Source organism: Nerophis ophidion, linkage group LG25 (genome assembly GCF_033978795.1).
Source record: "Nerophis ophidion isolate RoL-2023_Sa linkage group LG25, RoL_Noph_v1.0, whole genome shotgun sequence".
In the NCBI taxonomy this organism is placed as follows: Eukaryota; Metazoa; Chordata; class Actinopteri; order Syngnathiformes; family Syngnathidae; genus Nerophis; species Nerophis ophidion.
Genome location: NC_084635.1, coordinates 35,127,045 through 35,139,847, shown reverse-complemented (window position 1 = coordinate 35,139,847; position 12,803 = coordinate 35,127,045). Strand labels below are relative to the sequence as shown.

At 35.7% G+C, this 12,803-nt stretch overlaps 1 protein-coding gene across 1 annotated transcript in view; it reads right to left on the bottom strand.

The window, feature by feature from the left end:
* The window catches only part of tmco3 (transmembrane and coiled-coil domains 3), a 140,155-nt gene that overhangs the window by 76,147 nt on the left and 51,205 nt on the right, over positions 1–12,803 (bottom strand). The window lies entirely within an intron of this gene.

Sequence of the window (12,803 nt, the reverse complement as noted above, 5' to 3'; positions counted from 1 at the left end):
ATATTGACAGCACTGCATCAAAAACTGACATCAATCTCTAAAGGATATCACCACATGGGCTCAGGAACTCTTCAGAAAACCACTGTCACTAAATACAGTTGGTGGCTACATCTGTAAGTGCAAGTTAAAGCTCTACTATGCAAAGCGAAATACATTTATCAACAACATCCAGAAACGCCGCCGGCTTCTCTGGGCCCGAGATCACCTAAGATGGACTGATGCAAAGTGGAAAAGTGTTCTGTGGTCTGACGAGTCCACATTTCAAATTTTTGGGGGGAAATATTCGACATGGTGTCATCCGGACCAAAGGGGAAGCGAACCATCCAGACTGTTATTGAGGCAAAGTGGAAAAGTGTTCTGTGGTCTGACGAGTCCACATTTCAAATTGTTTTTGGAAATATTCGACATGGTGTCATCCGGACCAAAGGGAAAGCGAACCAACCAGACTGTTATCGACACAAAGTGTAAAAGCCAGCATGTGTGATGGTATGGGGGTGTATTAGTGCCCAAGGCATGGGTAACTTACACATCTGGGAAGGCACCATTAATGCTGAAAGGTACATACAGCTTTTGGAACAACATATGCTGCCATCTAAGCGCTGTCTTTTTCATGGACGCCCCTGCTTATTTCAGCAAGACAATGCCAAGCCACATTCAGCACGTGTTACAACAGCGTGGCTTCGTAAAAAAAAGAGTGCAGGTACTTTCCTGGCCCGCCTGCAGTCCGGACCTGTCTCCCATGGAAAATGTGTAGCGCATTATGAAGCGTAAAATACGACAGCGGAGACCCCGGACTGTTGAAGGACTGAAGCTCTACATAAAACAAGAATGGGAAAGAATTCCACTTTCAAAGCTTCAACAATTAGTTTCCTCAGTTCCCAAACGTTTATTGAGTGTTGTTAAAAGAAAAGGTGATGTAACACAGTGGTGAACATGCCCTTTCCCAACTACTTTGACATGTGTTGCAGCCATGAAATTCCAAGTTAATTATTATGGGGGGAAAAAAATAAAGTTAATGAGTTTGAACATCAAATATGTTGTCTGTAGCATATTCAACTGAATATGGCTTGAAAAGGATTTGCAAATCATTGCATTCTGTTTATATTTACATCTAACACCATTACCCAACTCATATGAAAACGGGGTTTGTGTGTTAGTTTACACTTTGACACGCGAAAAAAGGTCACGTCCTGATTATTACGCCGCCACAGTGCATCAAAGCGGGGTGAACTGTGCAACACCATCAGGAAGACTTTAGTCAGCCACCTGTTGCCCAAGTAAACAATAGTCTTCATTAATCAAGGTATATTTGGAACATTGTTTGATCCCGCTGCGGTGGTGAATGCTACAAAACTAGTTCCACCCACGGTGGCCGACGCCCATGTTCTACACGACAGGCCTGTTGGCGACCTTGCCCTCGCCTGAACACTCAAGTCATTTGTTGTTCTTCCTACCACATTTCATTCTTTAGAAGCCGCAAACGGAGACGCCCTGAAGAAAAAAAGGCAACAGGTTGATTTGGACTTGTCGTCAAGTCATCCTCACAGTTGTTGTTCCAAAGGCCAGCCTGGTCCTGAAGGCGTGATTGTCAATAAAGCATGTGTGTCCCACGGTGCACCAAGGTCAGTCCTGAGTTCATGCACTATGTCCCCGTCTTAATCAGCACAACTCACTCTGTCTCCCCACTTGTGTCTTCCAAAAAGACATTTAGTACTGCCTGCATGCCACTCTCCTAAAGCCAGGCCATGTCTGCCAGCCTCCGACTTCATGTCATCATCCTCAGGCTTTGTCTCCTCTTACGCCACACTGCCTTTGTGCCCACGTGCAAACAACTCACTCAAATAAGGCAGCTATTTAGCTAAGAAAGTTAAAGGGGAAATGTGCTTTTTTCTCTATTTTGCCAACTGTTCACAATCATTATGAGAGACAAGAACTCACGCCTTCAAAGCCTCTAAAACCACTTCAAAAAGCCTCCATCAAGGTTTATGCAAGTATATATATCATGTAGTAACAGACACCTTCATAACAACATGTACAATATACACACTGCAAGTATATATATCATGTAGTAACAGACACCTTCATAACAACATGTACAATATACACACTGCAAGTATATATATCATGTAGTAACAGACACCTTCATAACAACATGTACAATATACACACTGCAAGTATATATATAATGTAGTAACAGACACCTTCATAACATCTACAATATACACACTGCAAGTATATATATAATGTAGTAACAGACACCTTCATAACAACATGTACAATATACACACTGCAAGTATATATATAATGCAGTAACAGACACCTTCATAACAACATGTACAATATACACACTGCAAGTATATATATATAATGTAGTAACAGACACCTTCATAACAATATGTAATATGTACAATATACACACTGCAAGTATATATATCATGTAGTAACAGACACCTTCATAACAATATGTACAATATACACACTGCAAGTATATATATCATGTAGTAACAGACACCTTCATAACAATATGTACAATATACACACTGCAAGTATATATATCATGTAGTAACAGACACCTTCATAACAATATGTACAATATACACACTGCAAGTATATATATCATGTAGTAACAGACACCTTCATAACATGTACTATATACACACTGCAAGTATATATATAATGCAGTAACAGACACCTTCATAACAACATGTACAATATACACACTGCAAGTATATATATCATGTAGTAACAGACACCTTCATAACAACATGTACAATATACACACTGCAAGTATATATATCATGTAGTAACAGACACCTTCATAACAACATGTACAATATACACACTGCAAGTATATATATCATGTAGTAACAGACACCTTCATAACAACATGTACAATATACACACTGCAAGTATATATATAATGCAGTAACAGACACCTTCATAACATCTACAATATACACACTGCAAGTATATATATAATGTAGTAACAGACACCTTCATAACAACATGTACAATATACACACTGCAAGTATATATATAATGCAGTAACAGACACCTTCATAACAACATGTACAATATACACACTGCAAGTATATATATCATGCAGTAACAGACACCTTCGTAACATGTACAATATACACACTGCAAGTATATATATAATGCAGTAACAGACACCTTCATAACAACATGTACAATATACACACTGCAAGTATATATATCATGTAGTAACAGACACCTTCATAACAATATGTAATATGTACAATATACACACTGCAAGTATATATATATCATGTAGTAACAGACACCTTCATAACAATATGTAATATGTACAATATACACACTGCAAGTATATATATCATGTAGTAACAGACACCCTCATAACAATATGTAATATGTACAATATACACACTGCAAGTATATATATAATGCAGTAACAGACACCTTCATAACATGTACAATATACACACTGCAAGTATATATATAATGCAGTAACAGACACCTTCATAACAACATGTACAATATACACACTGCAAGTATATATATATTGCAGTAACAGACACCTTCATAACAACATGTACAATATACACACGGCAAGTATATATATAATGCAGTAACAGACACCTTCATAACAACATGTACAATATACACACTGCAAGTATATATATAATGCAGTAACAGACACCTTCATAACAACATGTACAATATACACACTGCAAGTATATATATAATGCAGTAACAGACACCTTCATAACAACATGTACAATATACACACTGCAAGTATATATATAATGCAGTAACAGACACCTTCATAACAACATGTACAATATACACACTGCAAGTATATATATAATGCAGTAACAGACACCTTCATAACAACATGTACAATATACACACGGCAAGTATATATATCATGTAGTAACAGACACCTTCATAACAACATGTACAATATACACACTGCAAGTATATATATCATGTAGTAACAGACACCTTCATAACAATATGTACTATATACACACTGCAAGTATATATATCATGCAGTAACAGACACCTTCATGACAACATGTACAATATACACACTGCAAGTATATATATCATGTATTAACAGACACCTTCATAACAATATGTAATATGTACAATATACACACTGCAAGTATATATATCATGTAGTAACAGACACCTTCATAACATGTACAATATACACACTGCAAGCATATATATATATATATACATATATATATGTATATATATATATATATATATATATATATATATATATATATATATATATATATATATATATATATATATATATATATATATATATATATATATGTGTGTGTGTGTGTGTGCATCCATCCATCCATCTTCTTCCGCTTATCCGAGGTCGGGTCGCGGGGGCAGCAGCCTAAGCAGGGAAACCCAGACTTCCCTCTCCCCAGCCACTTCGTCTAGCTCTTCCCGGGGGATCCCGAGGCGTTCCCAGGCCAGCTGGGAGACATAGTCTTCCCAACGTGTCCTGGGTCTTCCCCGTGGCCTCCTACCGGTTGGACGTGCCCTAAACACCTCCCTAGGGAGGCGTTCGGGTGGCATCCTGACCAGATGCCCGAACCACCTCATCTGGCTCCTCTCCATGTGGAGGAGCAGCGGCTTTACTTTGAGTTCCTCCCGGATGGCAGAGCTTCTCACCCTATCTCTAAGGGAGAGACCCAAACTCATTTGGGCCGCTTGTACCCGTGATCTTGTCCTGTCGGTCATGACCCAAAGCTCATGACCATAGGTGAGGATGGGAACGTAGATCGACCGGTAAATTGAGAGCTTTGCCTTCCGGCTCAGCTCCTTCTTCACCACAACGGATCGGTACAACGTCCGCATTACTGAAGACGCCGCACCGATCCGCCTGTCGATCTCACGATCCACTCTTCCTCCACTCCTGAACAAGACTACCAGGTACTTGAACTCCTCCACTTGGGGCAGGGTCTCCTCCCCAACCCGGAGATGGCACTCCACCCTTTCCCGGGCGAGAACCATGGACTCGGACTTGGAGGTGCTGATTCTCATTCCGGTCGCTTCACACTCGGCTGCAAACCGATTCAGTGAGAGCTGAAGATCCTGGCCAGATGAAGCCATCAGGACCACATCATCTGCAAAAAGCAGAGACCTAATCCTGCGGCCACCAAACCAGAACCCCTCAACGCCTTGGCTGCGCCTAGAAATTCTGTCCATAAAAGTTATGAACAGAATGGGTGACAAAGGACAGCCTTGGCGGAGTCCAACCTTCACTGGAAACGTGTCCGACTTACTTCCAACAATGCGGACCAAGTTCTGACACTGATCATACAGGAAGTGGACCGCCACAATAAGACAGTCCGATACCCCATACTCTCTGAGCACTCCCCACAGGACTTCCCGGGGGACACGGTCCAATGCCTTCTCCAAGTCCACAAAGCACATGTAGACTGGTTGGGCAAACTCCCATGCACCCTCAAGAACCCTGCCGAGAGTATAGAGCTGGTCCACAGTTCCACGACCAGGACGAAAACCACACTGTTCCTCCTGAATCCGAGGTTCGACTATCCGACGTAGCCTCCTCTCCAGTACACCTGAATAAACCTTACCGGGAAGGCTGAGGAGTGTGATCCCACGATAGTTGGAACACACCCTCCGGTCCCCCTTCTTAAAGAAGTATATATATATATATATATATATATATATATATATATATATAATGTAGTAACAGACACCTTCATAACAATATGTAATATTTACAATATACACACTGCAAGTATATATATCATGTAGTAACAGAGACCTTCAAAACTATATGTAATATGTACAATATTCACACTGCAAGTATATATATATAATGCAGTAACAGACACCTTCATAACAACATGTACAATATACACACTGCAAGTATATATATCATGTAGTAACAGACACCTTCATAACATTATGCAATATGTACAATATACACACTGCAAGTATATATATCATGTAGTGACAGACACCTTCATAACATTATGCAATATGCACAATATACACACTGCAAGTATATATATCATGTAGTAACAGACACCTTCAAAACTATATGTAATATGTACAATATACACACTGCAAGTATATATAATGTATTAACAGACACCTTCATAACAACATGTACATTATACACACTGCAAGTTAATGTATCATGTAGTAACAGACACCTTCATAACAACATGTACAATATACACACTGCAAGTATATATAAATGGGTTGTACTTGTATAGCGCTTTTCTACCTTCAAGGTACTCAAAGCGCTTTGACAATACTTCCACATTTACCCATTCACACACACATTCACACACTGATGGAGGGAGCTGCCATGCAAGGCGCCAACCAGCACCCATCAGGAGCAAGGGTGAAGTGTCTTGCTCAGGACACGACGGACGTGACGAGGTTGGTTCTAGGTGGGATTTGAACCAGTGACCCTTCGGGTTGCGCACGGCCACTCTGCCACTGCGCCATATATCATGTAGTAACAGACACCTTCATAACAACATGTACAATATACACACTGCAAGTATATATATCATGTAGTAACAGACACCTTCATAACAATATGTAATATGTACAATATACACACTGCAAGTATATATATCATGTAGTAACAGACACCTTCATAACAATATGTAATATGTACAATATACACACTGCAAGTATATATATCATGTAGTAACAGACACCTTCATAACAATATGTACAATATACACACTGCAAGTATATATATCATGTAGTAACAGACACCTTCATAACAATATGTACAATATACACACTGCAAGTATATATATCATGTAGTAACAGACACCTTCATAACAATATGTAATATGTACAATATACACACTGCAAGTATATATATCATGTTGTAACAGACACCTTCATAACAACATGTACAATATACACACTGCAAGTATATATATCATGTAGTAACAGACGCCTTCATAACAATATGTAATATGTACAATATACACACTGCAAGTATATATATCATGTAGTAACAGACACCTTCATAACAACATGTACAATATACACACTGCAAGTATATATATCATGTAGTAACAGACACCTTCATAACAACATGTACAATATACACACTGCAAGTATATATATATCATGTAGTAACAGACACCTTCATAACAACATGTACAATATACACACTGCAAGTATATATATCATGTAGTAACAGACACCTTCATAACAATATGTAATATGTACAATATACACACTGCAAGTATATATATCATGTAGTAACAGACACCTTCATAACAACATGTACAATATACACACTGCAAGTATATATATCATGTAGTAACAGACACCTTCATAACAACATGTACAATATACACACTGCAAGTATATATATAATGTAGTAACAGACACCTTCATAACAACATGTACAATATACACACTGCAAGTATATATATCATGTATTAACAGACACCTTCATAACAATATGTAATATGTACAATATACACACTGCAAGTATATATATCATGTAGTAACAGACACCTTCAAAACTATATGTAATATGTACAATATACACACTGCAAGTATATATATCATGTAGTAACAGACACCTTCATAACAACATGTACAATATACACACTGCAAGTATATATATCATGTAGTAACAGACACCTTCATAACAACATGTACAATATACACACTGCAAGTATATATATCATGTAGTAACAGACACCTTCATAACAATATGTACAATATACACACTGCAAGTATATATATCATGTAGTAACAGACACCTTCATAACAACATGTACAATATACACACTGCAAGTATATATATCATGTAGTAACAGACACCTTCATAACAATATGTAATATGTACAATATACACACTGCAAGTATATATATCATGTAGTAACAGACACCTTCATAACAATATGTAATATGTACAATATACACACTGCAAGTATATATATCATGTAGTAACAGACACCTTCATAACAATATGTAATATGTACAATATACACACTGCAAGTATATATATCATGTAGTAACAGACACCTTCATAACAATATGTACAATATACACACTGCAAGTATATATATCATGTAGTAACAGACACCTTCATAACAATATGTACAATATACACACTGCAAGTATATATATCATGTAGTAACAGACACCTTCATAACAATATGTAATATGTACAATATACACACTGCAAGTATATATATCATGTTGTAACAGACACCTTCATAACAACATGTACAATATACACACTGCAAGTATATATATCATGTAGTAACAGACGCCTTCATAACAATATGTAATATGTACAATATACACACTGCAAGTATATATATCATGTAGTAACAGACACCTTCATAACAACATGTACAATATACACACTGCAAGTATATATATCATGTAGTAACAGACACCTTCATAACAACATGTACAATATACACACTGCAAGTATATATATATCATGTAGTAACAGACACCTTCATAACAACATGTACAATATACACACTGCAAGTATATATATCATGTAGTAACAGACACCTTCATAACAATATGTAATATGTACAATATACACACTGCAAGTATATATATCATGTAGTAACAGACACCTTCATAACAACATGTACAATATACACACTGCAAGTATATATATCATGTAGTAACAGACACCTTCATAACAACATGTACAATATACACACTGCAAGTATATATATAATGTAGTAACAGACACCTTCATAACAACATGTACAATATACACACTGCAAGTATATATATCATGTATTAACAGACACCTTCATAACAATATGTAATATGTACAATATACACACTGCAAGTATATATATCATGTAGTAACAGACACCTTCAAAACTATATGTAATATGTACAATATACACACTGCAAGTATATATATCATGTAGTAACAGACACCTTCATAACAACATGTACAATATACACACTGCAAGTATATATATCATGTAGTAACAGACACCTTCATAACAACATGTACAATATACACACTGCAAGTATATATATCATGTAGTAACAGACACCTTCATAACAATATGTACAATATACACACTGCAAGTATATATATCATGTAGTAACAGACACCTTCATAACAACATGTACAATATACACACTGCAAGTATATATATCATGTAGTAACAGACACCTTCATAACAATATGTAATATGTACAATATACACACTGCAAGTATATATATCATGTAGTAACAGACACCTTCATAACAATATGTAATATGTACAATATACACACTGCAAGTATATATATCATGTAGTAACAGACACCTTCATAACAATATGTAATATGTACAATATACACACTGCAAGTATATATATCATGTAGTAACAGACACCTTCATAACAATATGTACAATATACACACTGCAAGTATATATATCATGTAGTAACAGACACCTTCATAACAATATGTACAATATACACACTGCAAGTATATATATCATGTAGTAACAGACACCTTCATAACAATATGTAATATGTACAATATACACACTGCAAGTATATATATCATGTTGTAACAGACACCTTCATAACAACATGTACAATATACACACTGCAAGTATATATATCATGTAGTAACAGACGCCTTCATAACAATATGTAATATGTACAATATACACACTGCAAGTATATATATCATGTAGTAACAGACACCTTCATAACAACATGTACAATATACACACTGCAAGTATATATATCATGTAGTAACAGACACCTTCATAACAACATGTACAATATACACACTGCAAGTATATATATATCATGTAGTAACAGACACCTTCATAACAACATGTACAATATACACACTGCAAGTATATATATCATGTAGTAACAGACACCTTCATAACAATATGTAATATGTACAATATACACACTGCAAGTATATATATCATGTAGTAACAGACACCTTCATAACAACATGTACAATATACACACTGCAAGTATATATATCATGTAGTAACAGACACCTTCATAACAACATGTACAATATACACACTGCAAGTATATATATAATGTAGTAACAGACACCTTCATAACAACATGTACAATATACACACTGCAAGTATATATATCATGTATTAACAGACACCTTCATAACAATATGTAATATGTACAATATACACACTGCAAGTATATATATCATGTAGTAACAGACACCTTCAAAACTATATGTAATATGTACAATATACACACTGCAAGTATATATATCATGTAGTAACAGACACCTTCATAACAACATGTACAATATACACACTGCAAGTATATATATCATGTAGTAACAGACACCTTCATAACAACATGTACAATATACACACTGCAAGTATATATATCATGTAGTAACAGACACCTTCATAACAATATGTACAATATACACACTGCAAGTATATATATCATGTAGTAACAGACACCTTCATAACAACATGTACAATATACACACTGCAAGTATATATATCATGTAGTAACAGACACCTTCATAACAATATGTAATATGTACAATATACACACTGCAAGTATATATATCATGTAGTAACAGACACCTTCATAACAATATGTACTATATACACACTGCAAGTATATATATCATGTAGTAACAGACACCTTCATAACAACATGTACAATATACACACTGCAAGTATATATATCATGTAGTAACAGACACCTTCATAACAATATGTAATATGTACAATATACACACTGCAAGTATATATATCATGTTGTAACAGACACCTTCATAACAATATGTACTATATACACACTGCAAGTATATATATCATGTAGTAACAGACACCTTCATAACAATATGTACTATATACACACTGCAAGTATATATATCATGTAGTAACAGACACCTTCATAACAATATGTACTATATACACACTGCAAGTATATATATCATGTTGTAACAGACACCTTCATAACAATATGTACTATATACACACTGCAAGTATATATATCATGTAGTAACAGACACCTTCATAACAATATGTACTATATACACACTGCAAGTATATATATCATGTAGTAACAGACACCTTCATAACAATATGTACTATATACACACTGCAAGTATATATATCATGTTGTAACAGACACCTTCATAACAATATGTACTATATACACACTGCAAGTATATATATCATGTAGTAACAGACACCTTCATAACAATATGTACTATATACACACTGCAAGTATATATATCATGTAGTAACAGACACTTTCATAACAACATTTACCGTCTTTTGGTCATATTATGCACAAATTATTCGGAACATTTATTTCCGTTTCCCTACCAGCGCACTTCCTACTTCTGGCTACAAAGGTGAGTTTCCACTTCTGAAAACAAACACGAGTGTTTTCTAATCATGGCAGAATCGGTAACAGACAACAAAGACAACTCTTTTTGGACAAACAAGGATTCACAACTTTATGTTTTTGAAGCTGAATATACGGAGGATGAACTAATGCTTACAGAAGCGATTACGAAAGAAAGGTGAGACGTTGGAGCAACAAAAGCCGAGAGAGTGAGATGAAAGTGACTTTGCTGCAGGGAGAATGAACATTTGACATGTCATCATGTGCGATTATAGCCATTGGCTAATGTTCATCTCCAGTCCCTGGGCAACATTTAATCAGAGTACACTGATTAATTGTAATTAAAAAGTAAAATACCAAGATTTAAATGTCAAAAGTGCAGTTTGGACACAAATTGATATGAATATGTAAAACATTTGATTAAATACAATGAAGGAGACTTATTAGGAAGTGTGTCCTGGTCCAATACTTGCAACAAGTAAGTGTTGGATTATCTTTGGGCAACGTACCATTTAATTCCATTCTTCTGTCTTCTGGGTAACAAGTCCATTCAGAATTGATCCTCAATTCGATTTTTGCAATTGTTTTAATCGATTTTAAATGATTACAAAAAATAATTGTGATGAACTGAAAAATCGAATTTTTTACACCCTTATTGGATGACATCAGTTTGTATTGAACTCTCCAATATAAGCTTTGATTGAATGTGGTCAGCAAGTTGAGGTGTAAATGTCCTCCAACAAACACACAGGGTTGGTCTTCTTGTCTATTTCACTGCAGAGGGAGACATGGTAGCAGGCAGCAACAGCTAAGCACACAATAGCACACTCGCTAAATGTACCTAAAACAACACACTTGCCAAATATTAAATCATTAAAGTTGAATATTAATTGCACATGCAAAAGAGTATCCAGTAACAAACGTGTCCGCATCACAAGCATCAATTATTGGGGCCAAAAAGCAATGACTAATTGACTTCAACTTTAAAGACCGTAGTAGTCCAGTCCAGACACTTTTAGCAATAGCTTGGTTTTTGTCACACTGACACTTCTTCTCTGGCAAATCTCACTTGATACAACCTTTTCTAACATTACACACTACAAAATAACAAAAGTATGTACTATGATTTGCGCTGATAGATCAATATTGTTATCATATCAGAGGTGGAAAACTAGTTTCATGACACCTGTAGTTATCACCTGTAGTCTGTCTAGCTGCTGTGCTATTGTGTGCTTAGCTGCTGTGTGGCTGCGAGCGCCTAGAAGCCCTTAGTTGACCTATTTGTTTACCTCTTGTAAATGACTTTAGTCAAATAGAAATATTTGTGTGTTTATTGGAAGACATTTAGATATTAACTGTCCAGCTTTGCACAAGCAGGACTGATTGTATCAGATATTATTATTATTGTATTATTATTATATCTGT